The sequence below is a fragment of the Panthera leo genome, chromosome A2 (genome assembly GCF_018350215.1).
Source record: "Panthera leo isolate Ple1 chromosome A2, P.leo_Ple1_pat1.1, whole genome shotgun sequence".
NCBI classification, from domain to species: Eukaryota; Metazoa; Chordata; class Mammalia; order Carnivora; family Felidae; genus Panthera; species Panthera leo.
In genome coordinates, this window is record NC_056680.1 from 150,882,430 (window position 1) to 150,895,577 (window position 13,148).

At 38.6% G+C, this 13,148-nt stretch overlaps 1 long non-coding RNA gene across 2 annotated transcripts in view; it reads left to right on the forward strand.

Moving 5' to 3' along the window:
* The window catches only part of LOC122212128, a 130,297-nt gene that overhangs the window by 69,024 nt on the left and 48,125 nt on the right, over positions 1-13,148 (forward strand). For both annotated transcript variants that reach the window (XR_006199012.1, XR_006199014.1), the window contains exon 3: positions 12,429-12,507. This is a non-coding gene — a long non-coding RNA (uncharacterized LOC122212128). The remainder of the gene's footprint in view (positions 1-12,428; positions 12,508-13,148) is intronic.

Here is a 13,148-nt window from a genome sequence, read left to right on the forward strand (position 1 = left end):
TATATATATATAATTTGTCAGTATCTCTCTGAGAATGCAGTACCATAATTAACACAATGTCTCAGGTGTTATGTGGCTAGGAAAGAGGGCAGTGAGGCCAAGATCAAATGTGATTTGAGCCTGACAGTTCCTGTAAAATAAAATGGTGTTTGTGTTACCAAACTTACATTTGTTTGGTGACAAACAAGAATTCCAGATTTTTAAATAGGAATTGTTTCAAAGAAAGGTCTTCCCCATCCAGTTGTAAAATTTTCTGGTTTAACCAAAATGCAAGATCATTTATCTTTGTTAGATCTCATTATTTTGGATTAGGCATGCCACAATCATTTTAAAAGTTGTTTTTGACATCTATCATATTAGCTAGCCTCCAAACTATATGTCATCTGCGCATTTCATAGCCGTATTTTCTACATTTAGTTATGTCATTGCTAAAATATTAAAAGGACGAGATAAATCACAGGGTTTGGCAATGTCGCATTAAAAATGTCTCTGAATATAAATGGACTAAGCATCTCTGGAGAAATTTCTCAATAGTTTGCAGGACAATAATCAGACTATATTTTACCATATTATTAACCAGGGAATAAGAGTAGCCTTTGTTTAAATGCCATGTAGAAATGATGATACCCCACAGGTCAACCCTATTAAAACAGGGTAATGTGTCCTGACATATCCTTAGTTAGTGAGTCCACATTGGCTGTTAGTAATCACATAATCATTGCTATCGGCTCAGAAAGCCTATGGTTAACAATATGTCCTGGAATTTTCCAGGAAGAAAATATCTGTGTGCTTGGGGGGTCTTGTTTCTGGAAAAGGAAAACAGATCTTTCAGTGATCTTTCAGTGAAAGATAGGATGAAAACAGAAGATGATTATTTGCAGTACCAGGTTTGGGGATGTAACCCGATTCTCCTCCATTTTTCCCAACATGCCCAAGTGTTTTCATTAACTTCCCAAGTACATGAGCCTACATCTTGTGTGTTTTAATGTTTTGAAAAATCTCTTATTATGTTACATAATATCATAATATTATGTACCGTGTTACAATGTTTTGAAACCAGAAGACAGACTGTGGATAGAAACATCTTGGAAATCGGGTAATATTGCCAAAGCAATTTGCCATTTGGAAGACATCTTGTCACTTCAAATCTTCCTGATGACTGATTATACTGGCTTGAATATTCTCCAAAAAGAATAACTCATCATCTCCTAGCACTTACTTTATTTAAAATCTATATCTCCTCTTACAGTGAAGATTTCCAAAAAGTTTCCTAGCCAAAAGTGTGAATTTAATCCAAAATTATACTTTAAACTTGAACACGTGAACCCTGATTCCAGTATGCACAGACTGGCATAAGCCCCCATTTCACATTTTATGACTTCATTGTTTTGATCATTTATTATCTAATTATTTGGCTCTCTTTTGCTTCTCTTGAAATAGTCATTGGTTTTCTCTGAACCTTCTCTGGATCCTCTCGAGGTTTCTTGCACGTTTCTTAAGTGTGTTGAGCAGGCACCTTGAAGTCTTCTCTCGGTGGGGATGCACTCATGTCTTGGTCATTTGAGTCCCCCCGCCCCTCCCCAAGCAATGGGAATGTGAATCTCACTGCAGTTCCAGCAGGTTCCACATGATGGTGGCCTTGCCTCCGCAAACCGGACTTCACGTCCCTCTATGTGCTTCTAGTGTTTTGGCCTCAGTTTCGAGTTCCTGTAATAAAGCAGCCATCAGCTTGCCAGAGCCCCTGTTAAAGGGCTGAGGTTTTCAGCTTGGGATCCACAATCCACAACCTGTGGCTGAGACACAGGGATCTTAGACCGTAGGAGGCTTCTAGAAGAGCGACAGCAGTACCTGAGCACTTTCAAGTGCTTCTTCACACAACCCTATTTGGGGTTTGATTTTGATTTTCCTGTGGAATATTCTTCTAGCATAACTAGAATTTTGAGGATGGAGATGCAGAGTGAGAACTTAAATAATCTGGAGTGGAAATGAGATACACAGTAACTGTAAAATACAAGATTTCAAAGATTGAATATGAAAAAAGATTAAAAAAATAGTTGTGCCCATTTAATATGAAAATAATCATAACTTGGCTTCCATTGGGTTAAACTAGGTACATCACTAAAATTAATTTCACCAGTTACTTACAACTTTTTAAAATGTGGCTACTAGAACATAAGAGCTAATAATAATAACTAGGCTCATTAATACTTTTTAAGTATGTTCTAGATGGCACAAACAGCACTAACTACTTTCCACAGATTATCTCACAGGAACTCTTTGAGAGCTAATATTATGGTCACTATTTTGCTTATAGGGAAACTTAAGTATATTGAGGTTAAGTTCAAAGTCACAGAAGAATTGATTAAAGAACTTGGGATATTCACCTAGTTGTCTAGGTGTCCACACCTAGGTGTCCACTGAGGACAGTACAAAGAAAATTAACTTTCACTTTTTGTGAAAAGTGAAACGTCTTAATCATCCAAAATGAACCCTCACCAAAGGCTCAGAACAAATGCTTCCTTACCTTGTGAAACAATTGGATTGACCTTGCAAGAAATGAAAAAGAGAACTCGTTATCATTGTTTGCATGTATTTTTTCAGGAACAAGTTGCTTCTGAAGTATGTAAGGCATAGAAACAAATACCACTTTATAATATAGATGTATGTACTTCATCACTGGAATCAAAGGACGAAAGTGTTACATCAGCCAAGTTTTCCCCATTCTTTCACCTTTCCCTTTGTGTACTTCTGTTTCTTTACCGGTCTCATTTTGTGCTTCACGAAGGGAAGATCCATGCTTCAAGGGAAGCACACGATCCATGCTGGTCCAGGAGCCCTGGCAAGGAAAGAGTGGACGTATTGAACGCTAGATCCCAGGATGACCCCTAGGGAAGAGTGGGACACCTTAGAAAGACTAGCATAGAAAAAATGCAAAGATTGAAATCTCCGAGCTCAAGTGACTGTGAGGTCTAAGGCTTATATGTGCACGTCACTGAAAGAGCATTGCGGACTCCAGGGACAAGCCATCAGATGGTATTTCTTCTTCTGACTTGGCTTTCTGAATTGGGACAAGACCAAGAAAACCCATGGGAGGAAAATACTCCTTTTTATTTTGAACATACAATAGATGTAGAGGGAATGAGGCTCTGTGACATGCTGGGTTCATAGTGACCAGTTAGGTGTTTTCACAGTTACTCTGCTCACTCAACATCCGTGAATAGTACAAAACCCCACTAATTCTGAATTAATGGTTCTCAAGTAACAAAATTACGTTTATGACTGCTAATTCCTGGCCCTACAACCTCCTGTTCTGATTCAGTTCTTCTGAGATATCCCTGATATCATTATTCTTTCTGTTTGAATATTCACTTGGTTTTGCTCTCTAGGTAATCACAACGTGCATTTAAAGACCACAGGTTAAGAGGCACCTGGGTGGCTCAGTCAGTGAAGCGTCTGACTCTGGGTTTCAGCTCAGGTCAGGATCCCACAGTTCATGAGACTGAGCCCCATGTTGGGCTCTGTGCAGAGCCTGCTTGGGATTTTCTCTCGCCCTCTCTCTCTCTCTCTCCGCCCTTCCCCCCCCCCCCCCACTCACATCTGTGTACATGTGCTCTCTCTTTCTCAAAATAAACTTAAAAGAGTAAAACTTGTTATGTTTTTTTATAAAGGCTATAGGTTAAGACAAAAAAAATGAAGAATATGTTTACTAAGACTCCCAGTAGTTACTTAGATGAAGACAAATTTTCTAATTCTCAGGGACTTCTAGTTTATACGGTAAACTAAGCACATACGTAGTGATCCGCATTATTCATGAATTCTATTACCTGTGGGTTTGCCTACATGCTAAAATTTCTTTATAACCTCCAAATAAACAACTAAACAACTGTAGCACCTTCATGGGCCATAACAGACCTGTGCATGCTCCGTATGGTGGAAACTGGGCCCACCAGGCACGTTCCCAGCGGAGGGTGAAGGAGACGACTCTGCTCTCATACTGTAAACGGCTCTCACACCCTTAACAGTCTCTTTACTGCCGTGTCCTTCACATTTTTGTGCATTTTTAAATGCACTTAGGTTTCATTTTGTAAGGTATTGTTTTAATTCCAGTCGCTTCATATGCAGTGTTATATTAGTTTCAAATGTACCCTACAGTGACTCAACACTTCCATGGGTCACCGGGTGCTCATCAGGACAAGTGCCCTCCTTAGTCCCCAAGCCCTATTTCACCCCCCACCCATCTCCCCTCTGGTAACCACCAGTTCTCTATAATTAGGAGTCTGTTTCTTGATTTGTCTATTTTTTCCCCCTTTGCTTCTTTGTTTTGTTTCTTACATTCCACACACGAGTGAAATCTAGGGTATTTGTTGTCCTCTGACTGACTTCGCTTAGCATTATCTTTACTAGCTTTATCCATGTTGTTGCAAAAGCAAGATTTCATTTGTTTGTAGGGCCGAATAATATTCACATATATATATAGACACATGCATTGATACATACATACACACACCGCCTCTTTTTTATCTACTTATCAGTCGATGGAAACTTGGGTTGCTTCCATATCTTGGCTATTGTAAATAATGCTACTCTAAACAAGGGGGCGCATATATCCCTTTGAATTAGTGTCTTTGTATTTGGGGGGTAAATACCCAGTAGTGCAATTACTGGATCCTAGGGTAATTCTATTTTTAACTTTTTGAGGAACCTCTATAGTGTTTTCACAGTGGCTGCACCATTCTGCATTCCCACCAACAGTGCATGAGGGCTCCTTTTTCTCCACATCCTTGCCAACACATGCTGTTTCTTGTGTTGATTGTAGCCATTCTGTAGGTGTGAGGTGATATCTCATTGTAGTTTTGATTTGCATTTCCCTGATGACAAGTGATGTTGAGCGTATTCTGATGCGTCTGTTGGCCATGTGTGTCTTCTTTGGAGAAATGTCTGTTCATATCTTCTGCCTGTTTTTTATTTATTTATTTATTTATTTATTTTCTCTTTTTATTTTTTTTTTTAACGTTTATTCATTATTGAGAGACAGACACAGGATGTGAGCAGGGGAGGGGTAGAGAGAGAGGGAGACACAGAATCCAACGCAGGCTCCAGGCTCTGAGCTGTCAGCACAGAGCCCGACGCGGGGCTCGAACTCACGAACCGTGAGATCATAACCTGAGCCGAAGTCGGTCGCCCACTGACGGAGCCACCCAGGAGCCCCGATTCTGCCTGTTTTTTAATTAGCTTATTTGTTTTTTGGATGTTGAGTTGTATAAGTTTGTTATATATTTTGGATACTAAACCTTTATCAGATATGTCATTTGCAAATATCTTCTCCCATTCCTTATGTTACCTTTTAGTTTTGTTGATTATTTCCTTTGCTGTGCAGAAGGTTTTGATTTTGATGAAGTCCCAGTAGTTTATTTTTGTTGTTGTTGCCCTTGCCTCAGGCGACCTATCTAGAAAAATGTTGTCACGACCGTTGTCAGAGAAATTAATTACTGCTCTGCTCTCTTCTATGATTTTTATGGTTTCAGATCTCACATTTAGATCTTTAATCAATTTTGAGTTTATTTTTGTATATGGTGTAAGAAAGTGGTCCAGTATCCTTCTTCTGCACGTTGTTGTCTAGTTTTCCCAGCACCATTTGTTGAAGAGACTATTTTTTTTCCCCATTGCATATTCTTCCTTGCTTTGTCAAAGATTAACTGACCATGTAATTGTGAGTTTATTTCTGGGTTTTCTACTCTATTGCGTGGATCTATGTGTCGATTTTTGTGCTTTGATTACTACAACGTTGTAGAATATCTTGAAATCTAGGATTGTGATACCTCCAGTTACATTTTTCTTTTTCAAGACTGCGTTGGCTATTCAGGGTCTTTTGTGGTTCCCTACAAATTTTAAGATTATTTATTCTAGTTCTGTGAAAAATGCTGTTGGTAACTTGATAGGGATTGCATTAATCTACACATTGCTTTGGGTAGTGTGGACATTTTAACAATATCTGTTCTCCCAACCCATGAGCCTGGAAAGTCTTGCCATTTACTTGTGTCATTTTCAATTTCTTTCATCCATTTTTTTTTAGAGTACAGGACTTTCCTTTCCTTGGCTAAATTTATTCCTAGGTGTATTATTATTTTTGGTGCAGTAGTACTATGGGATTGTTTTCCTAATTTCTTTCTTCTGCTTCATTCATAGTTTATAGAAATGCAACAGATTTCTGTACATTGATTTTGTATCATGTGACCTTACTGAATTCATTAGTTGTAGTAGCTTTTTGGTGGAGTGTCAGAGTTTCCAATATATAGTATCATGTCATCTGCAATACTGAAAAGTTTCGCTTCTTCCTTATTAATTTGGATGCATTTTATTCCTTTTTATTGTCGGATTCCTGTGGCTAGGACTTCCGGTGCTATGCTGAGTAAGAGTGGTGAGAGTAGACATCCTTGCGTTGTTCCTGACCTCAGGGGAAAGCTCTCAGTTTTTCCCCCATTGTGTATGATATTAGCTGTGGTTTTTCATATTTGGCCTTTATTATGTTGAGGTGTGTTCCCTCTAAACTTGCTTTATTGAGGGCTTTCATCATGAATGGATGTTGCGCTTTGTCCTATGTTTTTCCTGCATCTATTGAAATGATCATATGGTTGTTATTCTTTCTTTTCTTTTTTTTTTTTTTTCGATGTCGTGTATCATGTGGATTGATTTACACATATTGAACCACCACACTTGCATCCCAGGAATAAATCGCACTTGATCATGGTGAATGATTTTTTAATGTATTGTTGCATTTGGTTTGCTAATATTTTGTTGTGGATGTTGATATCTATGTTCATCAGAGAAATTGGACTGTAATTCTCTTTTGTGTGTGTGTAGATTTTTTTATCTGGTTTTGGTGTCTGGGTAATGATGGCCTCATAGAATGAATTTGGAAGCTTTTCTTCCATATGTATTTTTTTGGGGGGGTGGAAATAGTTTGAGAAGTATAGGTATTAATTCTTCTTTAAATGTTTGATAGAATTCACCTGTGAAGCCATCTGGTCCTAGATTTATTTGTTGGGAGATTTGGATTACTGAATCAATCTTCTTGCCAGTAATTTGTCTGTTCAAATTTTCTATTTCTTCCTGATTCCATCTTGGGGGATTATATGTTTCTAGGAATTTTTCCATTTCTTCTAGCTGTCCCAAGTTGTTGACACATAATTTTTCATAATAAGGTCTTATAATCCTTTGTATTTCTGTGGTGTTGGTTATTTCTCTTTTTCATTTCTGACTTCATTTTTTTTTAGTTCTCTTTTTTTTGTTTGATGAGTCTGGCTAAAACTTTATCAGTTTCATTGATCTTTTCAAAGAATAAGCTCCTGGTTTCATTGATTTCTTCTATTGCTTTTTTAGTTTCTATATCATTTATTTCTGCTCTCATGTTTATAATTTCCATTACTTCTACTGATTTTGAGTTTTAGTTGTTCTTTTTTCTAACTGCTTTAGGTGTAAGGTCAGGTTGTTTATTGAGATTTCTTGCTTCTTGATTTAAGGTTGTATTGCTATAAATTTCCCTCTTAGATTCACTTTTGCTCCATCTCAAAGATTTTTGACAATTATGTTTTCATTTTCATTTGTATCCAGGTATTTTTTTTATTTCCTCTTTGATTTCTTGGTTGACCCATTCATTGTTTAGTAGCATGTAATTTAACCTCCATGTATTTATGTTCTTTCCAGATTTTTTCTCCGGGTTGATTTCTAGTTTCATAGCATTGTGGTAAGAAAAGATACTTGGTGTGACTTTAATCTTTTAAAATTTGTTGAGATTTGTTTTGTACCATTTGTGATCTATTCTGGAGAATGCTCCATGTGCATTTGAAAAGAATGTGTGTTCTGCTGTTTTAGAGTAGAATGTTCTGAGTATCTTTTAAATCCGTCTCGTCCAGTGTGTTATTTAAAGCCATTGTTTGCTTGTTGATTTTGTTTGATGATCTATCCATTGATATAATTGCAGTGTTGTAGTTCCCTACTATTATTATATTACTGTGGATTTCTTCATGTTTGTCATTAGCTACTTTATGTTTGGGTGTTCCCATGTGGGTGCCTAAATATTTACAATTGTTATATCTTCTAGTTGGATTGTTCCCTTTATGATTATATAGGTCCTTCTTTATCTCTTATTGCGGTCTGTTTTTAAAGTCTATTTTGTCCAATATAACTATTGTTATATTGGCTTTTTTTTCACTTCTGTTTACATGATAGATGCTTTTCCATCCGATCACTTTCAGTTGCATGTGTGTTTAAGTCTGAAATGAGTCTTTTGTAAGCAGCATAGAGATGGGTCTTGCTTTTATATTCATTCTGTCATCTTGTGTCTTTTGATTGGAGAATTTAGTCCATTTACACTCAAAGTAGTTATTGATAGGTATGTACTTATTGCCATTTTGTTTCTTGTTTTATGGTCGTTTTTGTAGTTCTTCTCGGTTCCTTCTCTTACTCTCTACTCTCATGTTTTACTGGCTGCCTTCAGTGATATGCTTGAATTTTTTTCTCTTTATTTTTTTGTATGTCTATTCCTGCTTTTTTTTAAGTTTACTTATTTATTTTGAAAGAGAGAGAAGAGAGAGGGAGGAAGGGGCGGAGAGGAGGAGAGAATCCCAAGCAGGCTCCACACTCAGTGTAGAGCCCAACAGGGGGTTCAGTCTCATGACCGTGAGTTCATGACCTGAGCTGAAATCAAGAGTTGGATGTTCAAACAACTGAGATACTCAGGCTCCCCCTATTACCTGTTTTTGATGTGTGGTTACTATTAGGTTTATATATAACATCTTATGCACATAGCAGTCTATAGTAAGTTGATGGTTGCTTAAGTTTGAATCCATTCTAAAAGCACTAAAGTTTTACTTCTCACATTTTAGGTGTGTGTCATGCTTTACATTCTTTCATTTTATGAATCCCTTGACTGATTGTTATACATATACTTAATTTTACTCTTTTTATGCTTCCTACTTTTCATGCTCCGGCTTATGGTCTTTACTTTCCACTGAAAGAGTCCCCTATAACATTTCTTATAAGGCCAGTTTAGTGGTGATAACTTCCTCTTTTGTCTCAGAAATCTCATCTCCTGCTGAATGACAGCCTCTTGAATACAAGAGTATTCTTGGTTCCAGGTTTGATGTTGTTGTTTGTTTCCTTCCAGTACTTTAAATATATCATGCCACTCCCTACTGGCCTGCAAAATTTCTGCTGAAAAGTCAGCTGATAGCCTTACGGGGCTTTTCTTGTATGTGACTATTTTCTTTTCTCTTGCTACTTTTAAAATTCTCTCTTTATCACTACTTTTTGCTATTTTAATAACTATGTTTCTTGATGTGGACTTCCTTGAGTTGAATTTGTTGGGGGATCTCTGTGCCTTCTGTATCTGGATATCTCTTTCCTTCCCTAGATCTGGGAAGTTTTCAGCTATTATTTCTTTAAGTAAATTTTCTGCCCCCACCCCTTTTCTTTCTGAGATCCTTATAATGTGAATGTTATTACACCTGATGGTATTGCTAAGTTCCCTTAACCTATTTTCATTTTTTATTATTCTTTTTTCTCTCTCCTGTTCAGCTTCATTGTTTTCCATTACTCTGTCCTTCAGGTCACTGATCTGTTCTTCTACTTCCTCTAGTCTACTATTTATTCCATCTCGTACATTTTTAATTTCAGTTTTTGAGTTTTTCATCTCCGATTGGTTCTTTTTCATGTTTTCTATCTATTTGTTGAGGGTCTCATGGAGACCCCCTTTTCTCAAGTCCAGTATCTTTATGATTATTACTTTGCATCTTCTATCAGGTATATTGCTTATCTCAATTTTGCTTCACTCTCTTGCTATGATTTTGTCCTGTTTTTTGAGAGATACTCCTCTGTCTCTTCATTTTGTCTAAGTCTTGGTGCCTGTTTCTGTGTGTTAAGAAAGTCAGCTATGTCTCCTGCCCTTAAAAGTAGTGGCCCTATGAAGAAGAGGTCCTGTAGTGCCCTGTGGTACAATGTCCCATGTTCACCAGAACCTGACATTTCAGGGATATCTCCTCTGTGTGTTGCATGTACCTTATGCTGTGGCTAAGCTGCTTTTGCCTTCAGTTCAATCATATGCTTTAACTGTCTTTGCCTGTTGTGGGCAGTGTTTTGTCCCTGTGTTGTAGTGGGTCAGTCTAAGGCTGCCTTGGTCTTGAGTTGGGTCAGCCCAAGCATTTTCTAGAGCTGCAATAGTACCAAATTGCAGGACATGCTCCCTGTGTTGTCCCCTGGGAGGCTTTTGTTGGTGAGTGGTGCCTATAGTCAGAGACGCCTGCTTCCAGCCGAGTGCTGGGGTTACAGTTGGACAGGTGTGTGTGGTTATCTTACCTTCTCCCTGGGACAAGAGTCACTTTGGAGTGTTGCTTGCCCCTCTCAGGGTTGCTTTCACACTGCCATACTGTGGCACTGCTTTGGATGGACAACTGCCAAGGCCAGGTTGAGGGGGCGGGTCCACAGAAGAGTGCGGGCCGGGGGTCACACTGTTAGCGAGGTTTTAGTGGGTCTGCTGTGGGAGGAGACTAGGAGCCAAGGCCTAACTGGAGGAGGTAGGTTCTTGGAAGCACATGGGGTGGGTGTACTGTTAGCATGCTAGGTGGATAATGTTAGTGTTACGCTAGTTCCTGCAGGTGTCCATGTCTCTAGGCTGGGTGGCAGGACATGGAATTGGTGCCTACCACCTCTTTTGTTCTCAAAGTGTCCCAATGGTTCTTGCCCCTCAGAGGGGCACAGGCTCTGAGATTAGTAAACAAATCTCCCTCCTGTATATGCCAGGTGTTTTTCAGACTGCTTTTATGCTGTTATCTCAGTGCGGCTGTTTGCTATGCTGTATCTTTAAGGATAGGGACTCCGTTTCCTCTTGGCTTCCAGCTTTCCAGGAGTTGAACACACTGAGCCAGCCAGGAACCCCTACACCCACCGATTTTTAAAGTTCCAGGTGTTAAGTTCCACTGATTGTAAGAACTTGCAAAATTAAACCCCTCTCTTTTTGAAAGCCAAATGTTATGGGGATTTGTCTTCCCAGTGTGGGTCCCCTGGCCTGGGGTGCCTGGTGTGGGGTCTGCTCCTCTCTCCTGTCTCCATGCCCAAGGTGTCCCTCCCTCCCGTGGACAGTCTCATGGGTCCATTTAGCTCCCAACTGCATGTCTATCCTTCCTACCCTCTTGATGGGACCTCTTCTTTATGTTTAGGTACAGGAAGTCTGTTCTGCCCGTCGTGGAATTGTTTTCTGGGTTATTTACACTGATGTGGGTATTAGATTTGTGGAATGAGGTGCATCTAGGATCCTCCTACCCTGCCATCTGTCTCAAAAAGTCAAATATCAAACAAATTTGAACTTGTTTCTGGATGCTATGCATCTTATGATTGGATTCTGTTACAGTTTCCAGTGAGGATTTTTGTTTTGTTGTAACTTTAACAGCTAATTATCTTGCTTGGACTTAAACTACCAACTTGTGGGTGGCATCTGACAGTTCAATACAGTTCTTTGATTTTTTTTTTGGTGAGCTGCTTTGGGTCTACCTGATACATGTGTGATTCACATTTCGGCCAGAGATTTGGGCAGAAATTTACCTAAAGCTTTGGATTCCGCCTCTCTGGTTCTTTCCTCTTTAGGGTTCTTCCTTCATTATCCGTTGGCTGTGGTTTCCCTAAATGCTCTAGACTAAAATGAATGTAGATTTTTCTAGCAGAGGTTTTGCCATTCTGCATGGTGAAGACTGTGACCTGTCCTAAGGCTGAAAAACTATAATAAATGAGAAATTTACCCTATGCTGCCTTCTTCTTTCAAGTGTTGACACCCCTCCTAGGTCTCCATGCTTATATTCACTCTCAGTTGACTTCAAATAATTGTGTTTTGTGCTTTGACCAGGTCTTATAGTTGTTCCCTGAGGAGGGCTGGTTCCATGCAAGCTTATGTAGCTATGATGGAAATAGATTGTCTCCTGCTTGTTCATTTCTTGTTTTATAAATTTGTGTTTTCTCCCCTTTAAAAGTTTGAGTATTAGTTAATGATTTGTCTATAATGCTTCTTTTCCACCTTCCAGGAATTTTTTTTTATTAATTTTATGTAAACTTTTTTGTCCTCTACTCTTTTTCAATCTTTAATGTTTTCCTTTCTTGTGCTTTCTTTTTTTATTTCTCTTTTCTGGTTTTTATGTTAATGACTTAACTAATGGTTATTTTTTCGTTTTTATATTGATTTAATTATTTTTAATTTTTACTTTTGACTGCCGTAACTCTTTGGTGTTACACAATTTCCTTTGATTATTGCTTTAAAAGTATCCCCTAGATTCTTATATCTTCATTGTTCTGATTTCCATTACTATTAATATTTGAACTAAATTGCTGACATCTTTATCCTTTCATTCAAGAGTTGTTTAATACAAAAATGTTTGAATTTCCAGATTGTATATGACCCCAAGAGACATGTGTGCAAGATTTAGAAGGTGGACAAGAAGAAGTGGCCATTTTTATGTTCAGATGGTGAGTGTCGAACTTGAGGTAATGTAGCATGCATGCGCGGTCACTCCCCTGCTCATTCAGCTGTTGGCATGGGCAGTATCTAACCCAGCCCCTCCAGCTACCATCAGATCTTCTGGTTGGGTTTCTCAACTCCTGGTCAAGGTGCAGGTGCAGCTTTATTGTAAAAGGTGCCAGATCTCCAGCATCATGGAGGTAGGTCAGAGACAGACCGGTTCCAGTAACCTTTATGGATTCTTCTACATTTCCACCAGTTACAGGTTCCTCTGCTCTCCCTGCTTCATAAAGATTTCAAGTCCAACCCAGCCCCAGAGGTAACAGTTTGCCTAGATTTGGCCACAGATGCCACCACTGGGCTTGGGCTACTATTTATTATAAATCTCTTTGTCCTATATCAAAGAGATTTCAAAATTGGTACTGGAAGTGGTTCCAAAAGAACAAGAACCCTGGAGAGGGATTCTCTGAAGTGATTCTGCTGAATATGCATTTGTTACTATTTTGTTGTTATTGATGATCTGATGAGGTTGAAAACCATTAATGACCCTCCTTCCAGTGGTAAAGTAGACATTGATGGTTCATGATATACAACAGCAAAATAGTTTCATAAATTACCACCTAATTTAAATTTTCTTAAATTAGACATC